Raw genomic sequence first — 12,463 nt, 5'->3', positions numbered from 1 at the left:
CCAAACCAAGGTTATTCTGTTTGCTTTTCCTACTATTGACTTATTTAGGAATATTTAGTACACTTAAGCTCCATGAATCTTTTCTGTGATATTGAAAAATTAAAAGATAACCATGGCACATCCTTAAGTTCAATAAAGATAAACTCATAATAGCAATACTAACCTAATAGTTAAGGTTAATTTTCTGCTTTTTTTGAAACATGACTTTTTCTGCATGTTTGCAGGGAAAAAAATGACGTTTTTGCTGCATTTTCTTATGTAGGTTTGCTTTCATAAAAATACATTTCCTGGGGCGCCTGGGTGGCGCAGTCGGTTAAGTGTCCGACTTCAGCCAGGTCACGATCTCGCGGTCCGTGAGTTCGAGCCCCGCGTCAGGCTCTGGGCTGATGGCTCAGAGCCTGGAGCCTGTTTCCGATTCTGTGTCTCCCTCTCTCTCTGCCCCACCCCCGTTCATGCTCTGTCTCTCTCTGTCCCAAAAATAAATAAACGTTGAAAAAAAAAATTAAAAAAAAAATACATTTCTTAGCAGCATTTTAAAATTGTGCTGACCGCTCAGAGCCTGGAGCCTGCTTCCGATTCTGTGTCTCCCTCTCTCTCTGCCCCTCCCCCTCTCATGCTCTGTTTCTCTCTGTCTCAAAAATAAATAAACATTAAACAAAAAATTTTTAAAAATTTGATATTGTTTTTAAATGGGGGCAGGGAGGGTGAGGAAAGATGTAGGCCCTGGAATCCTAATGCCTGGGTTAGAATCATGACTCTACCACTTAACTTATTACTTCTTTGTCTCAGTTTCCTCATCTGTAAAGTCAGAATAGAAAATGGCACCATACAACATTGTGTGAGGTTCAAGTGAGTGAATGCATATAAAGTGCTAATAAGAGTATTGCGTGCATTTGGGTTTATTTCTGGGATCGAGTGGACAAGATTGAGTTTCTAGTGTATCAATAAGCAGTGTTAGAATCTTGGACTATTTATTGTTTGTGGTGCTAAAGTGACCTTTATCTTGGTGGAAACATTTCAGTTTAGAAATGTGAAGTAAACATTGTGCTACAAGGCTGTACATTGGAAGAAATGTAGATGCTAATTTTTTTGAGTAGTTATAGGGTTTAAAAAGTACTAACAATAGCTATTTTAATTTGGTTTTATATTCCAATGATTGTTTAAAGGCTCTTCAGCTCTGCACCAACTGGAAACAAAGCCGAGCTTGTTTGTTTTACACCTAAGTTCCCTCTGTCCTTCCACTTTGGAATCATATCCTTGCCTCCACGTTATTGGTCCCTGGGAACCAAAGAACTTCAACAAATAACCAGTAATTATGGGAGCAGCTTTGGAGTCAAATAGGCCCAACTTTGAATTCTGACTCTCCACTTACTTTTGACCTTGGACAAGGTCTCAGCTTTCTCACCTGTAAAATGGAGGGAAGTGTATAGTACCTACTTCATGAAGAGTAGGTAGGTACTGTAAAACTGGTCGCTTGCACCCTCTCCTCCCACTCCCCTTGCCCGTGCTCTTGTCCCCAAAAAGTCATGGTTGTCCATAGGCTCCACTGCCTTATTTGTGGGGAGATGAGAATCTATGACTTTTCTCATTAGTTTTTTCTTATTTCTTGTGAAATTAAAGGCTGTCATTCTTAGCTTATGCCCCAAACTCTTCCGGAAGGAAAACTTTGGGGGAGAACTGGCATCCTTATGAAGCAAAGCCTAATCATGACCACAGCATTTTTTTTTTTTTTTCATGGTACTTTAGAGCTATAGTGCTATCCTTTACCTTTTAAAAGTGAATTATTTTAGGGCAGCTGGTTGGCTCAATCAGTTCAGCGTCCGACTTTGGTTCAGGTCATGAACTCGTGGTCTCTGAGTTTGAGCCCCACATCATCGGGCTCTGTGCTGACAGCTCACAGCCGGAAGCCTGCTTTGGATTCTATGTCTCCCTCTCTTTTTGCCCCTCCCCCACTTGTGCACGTGCGCATGCGCGCGCTCTCTCTCTCTCTCTCTCTCTCTCTCTCTCAAAAATAAATAAAAAATAGCCAAATTATGGAAAGAGCCTAAATGTCCATCAACTGGTGAATGGATAAAGAAATTGTGGTTTTTATACACAATGGAATACTACGTGGCAATGAAAAAAAATGAAATATGGCCTTTTGTAGCAACGTGGATGGAACTGGAGAGTGTGATGCTAAGTGAAATAAGCCATACAGAGAAAGACAGATACCATATGGTTTCACTCTTATGTGGATCCTGAGAAACTTAACAGGAACCCATTGGGGAGGGGAAGAAAAAAAAAAGAGGTTAGAGTGGGAGACAGCCAAAGCATAAGAGACTGTTAAAAACTGAGAACAAACTGAGGGTTGATGGGGGCTGGGAGGGAGAGGGGGGTGGGTGATGGGTATTGAGGAGGGCACCTATTGGGATGAGCACTGGGTGTTGTATGGAAACCAATTTGACAATAAATTTCATATTAAAAATAAATAAATATTTTAAAATGTTTTTTAATGAATTATTTTAGTATGAATTAGGACAAAATACAGCTATTAGGATGGGAGCAAAAAATCTCTAAACATAAATTTCCTGTCTTATTTTAATATATTCCTAGAAATAAAACTGGAATGTATATAAATTATCCAATTAACTCTTTCAATGGAGAAATTCACATTCCGCCTGATTTCAAGGAAAGCATTCAAGGTGTTCAGCAAAAATGGTGAAAAATGTCATCTGTTCCTTCCCTAAAAGTTGTAATTTTATGGACTGTTTCAGAGGATCGACTGTCCCAGGCCACCAAAGGGCACAGGCCCATAAGCCACAAGCTGGGCCTATGCAGATCTTCATTTCGGTATAAGATTCCTTGGGTATGGTGTAGACCCTGGCTACTCCTTCAGTCTGTGAGGGTTTTTGTTGTTGTTTTTTAGTTGTGGTTTCTAACCTGGACAGCACTCTCACTGCAGTGCAAACTTTGCTCAGCCTCTGTGTGAATGGGCACTATTCAAGGCTTCCCGTGGCCTTGTGTTTAATGGACCGCAAATCCTCTGGCTCTGTGCTGCCTGTGAGTCTTGTTGAACTTGAGTATAAGGAGAAGGCTGCACCCAGCTGCTCATCCAGCTCTCAATACACCAGACCTATAATCAAGAGAAGTTTCAAGAAGGTACTTAGGAGAAATTAACTTTAAAATTTTTTCCATACTTCTTACCTATAAGGTACTTTCTAAGCCCTCATTCTAAGCCACCATTCATCTTTGCTCTCTGTATTTTAATGCTGCTGTGATCATCATTTCTCTAGTTTGAGTGAACATGGGCTTTGGAGGCAGACAACTGAATTGAGCCCCAGGTCTCTCACTTCTTGGTTATATAATCTTGGGCAGATTACCTTATTAATTCATTCAAGTAAGTATTTATTGAATGTCTGTGTGTGCCAGGCACTATTCTAAGCACTAGAGACACAACTGTAGACAAGTAAATATGTTGTAACATGCTTACATTCTACTCAAGGGAGACAATAACTAAAATAAATGAATACAACTATGTAGTTTATCAGTGGTAATCATTGATCCAGAGAAAATAAACTATGAGCCTCAGTATCCTCATCAATAAAAAGAGGAAAACTGCCACCTCACAGGATGGTTGTCAGGTTAGATGAGCTAACACCTCTGAAGGCTTGGGGCTGTACCAGGGTGGATGAGACTATCAGTCTATCCTCTACCCCCCTCTCTCCCCAGGAAGCTTGCTGGCAGTCTGGTAAATGAGAGATTTCTTCTCAGAGCCTTGTGACCTGGTAGAGTACAGCAAGTGTTACTGTTACTTGAGGATTAAATTGGCTAGAATAATCTGTGTAATTTATTCCAAGCTTCCCTCTCTTCGTTCAGTAGGTGCCATCCTATTAATTAATACCATGTGAATGAAGCTATAAAAAATCGGCACACATAGTTTGGGAGATGCCACTATCATAATAACCTTTCCCTTTTACTACCTCTGTTGGTGGCTGTTTTATTTATTTGTTTGCTTATTATTGTTTTTTAAAGTAATCTCTAACCCCAACCTGGGGTTCAAACTCATGACCCTAAGATAAGTCGCACACTCCACCAACTGAGCCAGACTGGTGTTCTGGGTGCCTATTTTATTTTATTTTTTTTTAATTTCTTTTTTAATGTTTATTTTTGAGAGAGAGAGAGAGAGAGAGAGACAGAGCGTGAGTGGGGGAGGGGTAGAAAGAGAGGGAGACACAGAATCTGAAGCAGGCTCCAGGCCCTGAGCTGTCAGCACAGAGGCTGATGCAGGGCTCAAACCACACACCGTTAGATCACTACCTGAGCTGAAGTCAGATGCTTGACCACCTGACCCACCCAGGCAACCACCCCAGGTGGCTTTTTAAAATATTTATAAGGTCTTAATGTTATTGGATGGCAATATTTGTGATTATGAGAGCTAACAGTTTTGAACAACACAGGCAGTCAATCATGAGATCTTTTCTCTGGTGGAGATTATGTGAAAGATGAATACAAGCAGTCTGTGTCCCACCACCTGTCACTTCTAATTCCCATATTTTGGATTCCTGTACCTTGATTTCAGTGTTGATTTTGGAAAAATAAAAGAGATGTCCCTAAAAATTTTGCACTTGATTTCTGAGCCACCATGTTGCAACAATATGGTTTTAGATCTTGGTTGTTTTTCTATTCAATTTTTAAAAACTCATTTCTCTTGCCAAAACCCAGGATGTACTTTGCTGCATCCCAGCCCCCACCCCAATTTTCCCTTAAGGTATTATCTGTTTCTCTATAAAGTGTTTCATCATTTTTTCCCCCAACTTGCTTATTTTTACTGGCTTCAACCATCTGCTATTGTATCTTTACTTTTGGCTTCACTTCTTAATGTTATGTAAAAGCCAACTGAATGACCTTTTACCTTTTTCTCTTTTCCAACTTATTTTAATACATATATTCTAAATTTTGCACACTTGAACCACCTTCATTAGCTAATAGGACTGATGCACCAAGTACTAAACAAATTGAGTATTACGTTAAGATGTTCTTTTTACTAAAGAGATTCTTTTCTGATAAAAAATGTGCTTATGTGCTAACCGAGTAAAACCATAGAAAATTATGGAAGATTAATCAGGACTGCAAGTTGAGAAAAGCACTGAGCATTAAGGGAACACTCATTCATGTTTGGTTGATTTATTCCCTGCGCAGACGGATGGTGGTAGTAGGAGGTGTAATTCACAGTGCTAGCTCTTAGCCAGTGTCACTGCTTGAGTGGTAGTGTGAGTCTCCTGTGTCTGTGTAGTGTAATGATGCCTGTATTCCAGCACTTGATTTTTCTACTCCTTTGCTTCCACCCTAAATCGCTGTTTAAAAATGTGAACAAAAGGGGGTCTGTATGTAAAAATTATTGTATGAGATCATTTTAACAGAGCTTTCAGTGTGATCAAAATATTATTTTTTAAAATGTCCCTATTTTTCTACATTGGTATTTTAAAATAAATCTCCAATTATCATCTGAGTGGGAAAGTCTTTGTGCGTTGTTGTTGTTTTTCTGGTGGTATGTTTAATTCCAAGGTGGCCAGCCTATATCTTATTGCAAACTTGATCAATTATGGCATTATTTTATACTTCTCTTTTATTTCAGTCACGTATCATTAAACTACTGGTGTTCAGTAATCATTTCTGAAAAGCTCCTGGCTTGATTTCTACCCTTGCTCAACAATCCCTGTGCCCTACCCCCATTCTACTTTCTCTTCTCTCTTGCTTCCTTTTTTTCCAGCGCCTGACTTCTGCCACATGCCCATCAAACCTAATTGCAGCTTTGGGAGGACTTTGGTAAGCCAGTTCCTTGGCCCCGATGTCCCTCAGGGATTTAATTCGGGTGGGATGTGCATGTGGCCCTCGAGCCATGTCAGTGACTGCTACAGCTCCCAGATTCTAAGGGCTGGTCACCTCAGGCCCTAAAGTTGTTTCAAGTCTAGGGCAGTTTAGTCTCAGGATAGATATGGCAGGAATAATACAATTTGGGTCATTTTGTCAATGGAAATTAACCTCCAGTTCTTCTGCTAATTTTACATAAAAATCTGTGACATGTGGACTATTTTTAGTCTCCCTCAAATTATAGTGCTTTAAAACAATTTTCATGAGTATTAATTTTTTTCTTTTACAACTGAGTAATATTACTGTCATTGAATTGCTAATTATATATATATATATATACATATATATATATATATTTTTTTTTTAACAGCACTTCTTTGATACCATTTAAACATTGGCCTTGTGTCTAAATCTTAGAGAAATTAAAGGTGAAATAGGAGAACCCACAAGGCACCCAACATTGGACTCTGGGGTTCGTTAAATGTGGGTTAAATTTTTTTCTTGAAATGAGAAACACAACTATAATGTAGTAAGTCATCTGCCTTCCTAAAATTCTGTTATTCTTAAAATATAGTACTTTTTTCTCCACACTTAAAAAGAGATCTGTGCTCTTATGCATTTTAGGAAATAGATCACCCTTAACCTAAAAATCCATTGATTAACACTTGTTACCATTTAGGGGTATTTGCTTCATATCTTGTTTCTTTTCATTTTTTAAACAAACTATTATAACATACAGAAAAATACAAGGCTACTCTGTATATTGAACACCTATATAATGATACCCAGATTTAAAAGATTAATTTTGCCATATTTTTTTCCAGTTTTTGTCCTTGGCCTTGTTTATATGCATATGTATGTGCATATATTGAAACATAGTTGAGATATTATATATACAGTTTTATATTCTGTCTTCATTTAACATTTTAAGTATTTTTCCATGTCATTAAAAAAATTGTAATGCTTTCTTGTAACACTAAATTTGCTCTTGTATATGGACGGATTTTTTTGTTTTTAAACAGTGATATTTCTATTTCTACTTAATTTTACATTTTATTTCCAGTTCTTTTGACTTTATATGTCACATACTTTACATGACTTAAAACGCTATTTTTCAAAACACTGCAGGTTGCAACTCATTAATGGATCACAAAATCAATTTAGCAGGTTGTAATCAGCATTAAAAAAAATTGGAAAGATCAGAGTATTTCTGTGATTCTTTGGCAAAAACTGCGCACATTGTAGTTGATCCTTTTGTTTCAGTCATCTGTGTATAAATAAACTTAAAAAATTTTTAACTAGGGATTGCAGTCACAGTCCTAAAGACTTATTAGGAATCTTTTCAATCAACCTACTTCATGTATGTTAGATTTGACATTTATCTTTGATGCTTACATTTTTTGGATCGACTTACTGGAATTGGGTATATTAAGAGTGGGATAATAAAATAGTAAAACTCTATACCTCTAGGAGTTAGCATTGAAGGGAGTTATTCTCGTGGAGGTCTGAGCAGTGCTGATCTTTCCCTTATTTTGAGGTGCTTTGAGCTGACCCAAGGGTGCTGGTCCCTTCTTTGTAGGTAGTAAATTGTTTCCTTAATATTTGACTGTAAATGTACCAAAAGATTGTGATTTGGATCATGGCATAAGTGAGAATTCTGAACTCGTGAGCATACATCTCAAAAGTTTTCTCCTGTGCCCCAATTCTGCCGTCCTACCTCAGCTCTCCATCTGGAACTAATCCCTACCTTCTGTTCAAAGTGAGGACAGCCTTCTCTCATGGGCACTGATGCAGCAGTGAATTCAGTCACTTCTCCTAAATGAGGAAACAAAACACATAAACACTCCAATATATTGATTTCTCTCTATTTAAAACTTAAGGGGTAAGTCCTTCAATGTGGTATAATTCTCCAATACAGTAACTTTTCAGTGTCGCATTAAAATCTCAGCGTGTTTTTTAGAATATGTGGGGGCTTTTCTCCTGTGTGGCTATCACTCTTAAAGAATATACTCTGATTTAGGAAGAGGGACTCAATACGTGGAGCTGAATGCCTGAATGTAGCAAATGGAGAGCAGGGGAGATGAGGAAAGTCGGGAATAGTAATGGGGCTGTTTGGGTGGGATGTGTGAGATGGAGAATCTGCTGTTCTACTTCTTGAAGCTATTTATTCTCTCATCTTGTATTTTTTGGAGTCCTATTCTATGTCAGTTACTCTGCTAGGTGCAGGGCATCCAGAGATGATGAGCCTGAGTCCCTTCAAGGTTCTCATAGGTTTGTGAGGTAGTACCTGTGAGCAAATAATTAAATAGCTAGGTCATAAAGCATTAGTGAGCCTAGGCTCTGAGCTCCAAATTACATCTAGATCTTGGCGCTTCCATGACTAATTGACTAGTGTGACTAGTAATTATTTCACTTTTCTCAGCCTTTTTTTCTAATTTTCCTCATCTGTGAAGAGGTGTTACCAGTCACCTTGCATGGATTTTGTGAGAATTAGAGCATATGCACAGAAAACAGCACGGGCCTGGCATTATAGCATGTTGTAGTTGTTGTTGTTTGTCTGTGTCATCTCTATCACTTTTATCAGTGTTTTTAGTGCAAAACTAGAGGTTTGTAGTAAGTACCATGAAAGCCAACGGAAGGGGCAACTACTGGCCCTCGTTCCTATACACTGCTCTGTTATAGTTCTTTGCCTCCACTGTGCATACATGTTCATACTTCTTTCTGGGTATCTGTAGAGACTCATTTGTTTGTGGGAACACTTTGTTCCTTCATGTTGGTTACTCATCCTTCCTCAGTACCCTAAAGTAAAGGAATTCTCCGAGGTTCCTTTTCTCTTTCCTACTTTTCTCTTTTTTCTCTCCTCAAAAACTCATCCATCACTTCCTACTGGTTCAGGCATCACCTCTTTGAAGATGCTTCCCAAATCTCTGGCCACAGCATTTCCAGCTGCCTGCTGGGCATCTCCATCTGGAAGCCTTTCTTGCATTCAAAGTTAACATGTCCAAAACTGAGCTCATTAATTCCCCATTAACTCTCCTTCTTCTTCCAATCCCCGTGAATGTTAGCATCATCATCTCCAGGAAACAGGTTTGAACCTCACATTCAGCCCTTACCTTTCCTTCGCTGCATGCGGAGAGGGGAGACCCTCATGCAGTCGGCTGGCCAGACTAGCCTGTTCCACCTCCATGCTGCTGCCATTGCTCAGCTCTTCTCTTCCATCCCTGCTGCCACTGCCCTGATTTAGGCCCTCATTATCTCCCACCTGGACTATTGGAAGAAGCTACTCCTAACTAATCTTCTGTCTCCCTTTCACTGCACCCACCTTGCTACTGCCAGAGTAACAATATTAGGCCCAGAGTAACAGTTTTAGTCTTTAGCTCTGATCACATTACTCCCTTGCTGACAAACCATCCCTGCCTTCAGATGGCCTGCAGAATGAAGTCGCAACTCTAAACCTGACTTTCAAGGCCCTTCATTCTTTAGGCTGTCTTTTTTCTGGGCTTGCTCACCTTCACATAGTGCCCAGATGGGTAGCCCCACAGCTCCTAAACCTGCTCCTCATTCTTCCACTTTCTTGTCACGCATAACCTGTTTCTCCTAAAATACCCCTCTTTCCATTCCATTAATCCTATCCCATTCCTACCTCCATTCTCTGCTCAGGGAAATCTGAGCACCTCTTGGCCTCAGTCTGAATGCTACCAGTCTGAATGTTAGAGGAGCACCTCTAACAAGAAGCAGTTTTCTTTCTTCCTCCATGTACTGATAGCTTTTTGTTACTCTATTATCTTTGATATCTGTTCCTTGGATTATTCAATTGAACCATATCTTGAACCTATTATTATAGCTCTTGTATTACACCACTTATTTCTTTGTATACGTCTCATGTTTGGTACATAATGTGTTGAAGAAATGGAATTTAAGATATATGGAAAGGTGCCATCGCTGCGATTTGAGGACTTGAAATATTTACAGGATTGGGTTAAGGAAGAGAAATTGGCCAGTAGTTATGGAAAGATTCAACGATGCGGTGAAAACCGCAGTTAGCCATAGAAATCATAATGTGAGAAGGAAACAGAGCTGGGGTGCACAAAGTTTCACCTGATATTCAGTCCTTATTTCCTTGAAATTGTGTACCTATTAGAATATTAGTGTATGTTTGCTGTTCATCTGTTATGGATCTAGGGCAGAATTTTGGAGGAGGCCAAGTTTCTCCCCACCTCCAAAATTCAAGTACAGACTTTTCTGGGTGTCAATTATATTTATTATAAACATATAATTTAAAAATAAAATATTTTAAATATAATTTAAAAGTACTGCTATACCTATATTAATTAACTAATTTTCTAGGACTACATAGTATCCAACATCTACTGAAATTGAATTGAAATATTACTTGAGATTTGGTACTTCTCTAGTTTGTCAACCATGCTACCCCCACATTTCTTTTTCTTTTTTAAAAGTTTTTTAAATGTTTATTTTTGAGAGAGAGACAGAGACAGAGCATGAGCTGGGAAGGGGCAGAGAGAAACAGAGATATGGAATCCCAAGCAAGCTCCAGTCTCTGAGCTGTCAGCACAGAGCCTGACGCAGGGCTCGAACTCCTGAGCTGTGAGATTATGACCTGAGCCAGTCAGACGTTTAACAGATGGAGCTACCCAGGCACCCTGCTACCGCCATATTTCTCATTGACTACTGCAAAAGCCTCCTAACTGATTTCCTCATGCCACTTTGTTTCCTTCTTTCCCCTCCAACCAAGTCGTTTCTCCACTGATGACAGGATTTTCTGGGGTTGTTTGTTTGTTTGTTTGATTTTAAATATCATGTCACCAGGTGCTTAATAAAATACTGCCATGGCTTCACATTGCTCTTTAGGTAAAGAGCAAAAGTCTTACCATGGCCTGTTTGACCTGTGTGGTCTCTCCTGTCTCTCCAGCCTCATTTCGTACGGTGCTCTCAGCCTCACATATACCTGTTTTTGTGCAGCAGATATACTCCTCTGTTCTGTTCTCTTCCCACCATCCCCTCTTACATCCCTTGCTCTTCCTTTGGGTATCAACTCAGTCATCGTGTCCTCAGGGAAGCCTCTGACTTTGCTTGCTAAGTCAGTTCCCCTATTATAAGCCCTCACAGTACCATCTTTTTCGTTTGTGGCATTTGTTACTGTTGTAATTTTATGTTTATTCACGATTCTTTCATTATTTCCAGTCTCTTCCGCTCACTTGCAAGTTCCACAAGCTCTGTGACCGGTTTAGCTTGTCATTGCACCTCTGCCTCGCACAGCGCCTGATGTATGGAAAGGGTTCAGTCTGTATTAGTTGAACGAAGGAATGATGAAGTTTTTGTTTACATTGGCTAAAAGGAACACAGTTCTGTAGAACTTTAGTGATAAAGATTATGAGGTACTAAATACTGCTTTCGTTCATGACATTATAATTTTGATGACAATAAAGGATTCTTCCAACTTTTACACCTATTATACATATTGTAGAGTATTGGATAATTAAATCAGTGAGGTGAGACCATAAAGAACCCAGAGTAAGGAAAAACTTCAGATGTCACATAGGCCAGACTCCTCTCTAAGGTGTACATCAGAGGCTGTGCAGCTTCCTGAACGTCTCTGTTAACGAGGGACTCAGCATCACCAGCGGCTACTTCGTGTTTTCTTCATGTCGAGTCAAAATTGTCCTGCCATATTTTCTATCCGGTAATGTCAGTTTCTACAGTAGTTCTGTCTCCTCTACAGACAGAAGGAGCCCTTTCCGACAGTAGACAGCTCTTGTGAATTCCTCTAGCTTTCGTTCTCCTTGCTCTTCCCCTCGCACGCTGTGCTCCTGCCATGTTGGTTCTGGAAATAGCTGTGTCCTCCTGTCTTTCCTCCAAACCTTCACCCGTATTGTTTCTTCTTTGGAACACTTTTTTTTTTCTTCACTTCCCCTCCCAGCTTTACCTCCCCTGGCTACCTCCTTTTCATCTTTTAGGTCTCAGGTCTCTTTTGCTCCCAGTTATGTTAGTTGCCCCTTCTTTCTGCTCCCTCAGTCCTTGCTCATCCCCTAGAGTAGCTCATGCCACATTTTACTGGGATTATTAATCCAGACTGTATTATCCACAAGAAGGGAGACCACAGCTCACCAGTGCTCATCATCATGCCCTTCACTGTTGTTTAATACTATGCCTAACATGCAGTAAGCATTCATTACATTTTTGCCCCAATAAATTTGAGAACGCCAACTTTACCATTCTCCAAGCTAGCATCTGTAGCTTTTTCTTGAGGCATGCATGTATGTGGTAGTGTAGGATTCACCATCTTCTAGACATGTTCTAGCTGTTTGGTGTCCATCCTGAAGAGAGGCACTAAGAGCTCATGCTGTTTCAGGCCTGGACTATGTGAAACATACTATCTCTGTAAAGTTAGAATCCTAGGGATTTTTTATGCTCAGGAGCAAAATTTCTTATTCTCTGGTTGTGAGCTAATTTTGAGCTGTGGACATTATCAGTTTATCTTAGTACTGTTTTATTAAGAGTGTTAATGAAGTAAATTTAAAGAAGTGTTTGAAAGCAGTTTTTAAATTTACTTAAGCTGTTCATCTATTCTCTGGTTGTTAACACTGACTTG

At 39.5% G+C, this 12,463-nt stretch overlaps 1 protein-coding gene and 1 long non-coding RNA gene across 3 annotated transcripts in view; one reads left to right on the top strand and one right to left on the bottom strand.

The window, feature by feature from the left end:
- PDSS2 (decaprenyl diphosphate synthase subunit 2) overlaps nt 1–12,463 on the top strand; it is a 261,793-nt gene that overhangs the window by 92,460 nt on the left and 156,870 nt on the right. The gene's annotated exons all lie outside the window — the stretch shown is intronic.
- On the bottom strand, nt 2,576–8,128 carry LOC125165760 (uncharacterized). The gene is made up of 3 exons (XR_007152211.1): nt 8,063–8,128; nt 7,598–7,665; nt 2,576–3,112 (listed from the first exon to the last, which is right to left on the bottom strand). It is a non-coding gene; the product is annotated as an uncharacterized LOC125165760 (long non-coding RNA).

Source organism: Prionailurus viverrinus, chromosome B2, assembly GCF_022837055.1.
Source record: "Prionailurus viverrinus isolate Anna chromosome B2, UM_Priviv_1.0, whole genome shotgun sequence".
Lineage (NCBI taxonomy): Eukaryota > Metazoa > Chordata > Mammalia > Carnivora > Felidae > Prionailurus > Prionailurus viverrinus.
The sequence above is the reverse complement of the archived record's forward strand: the minus strand, read 5'-3'. Positions and strand labels throughout refer to the sequence as shown.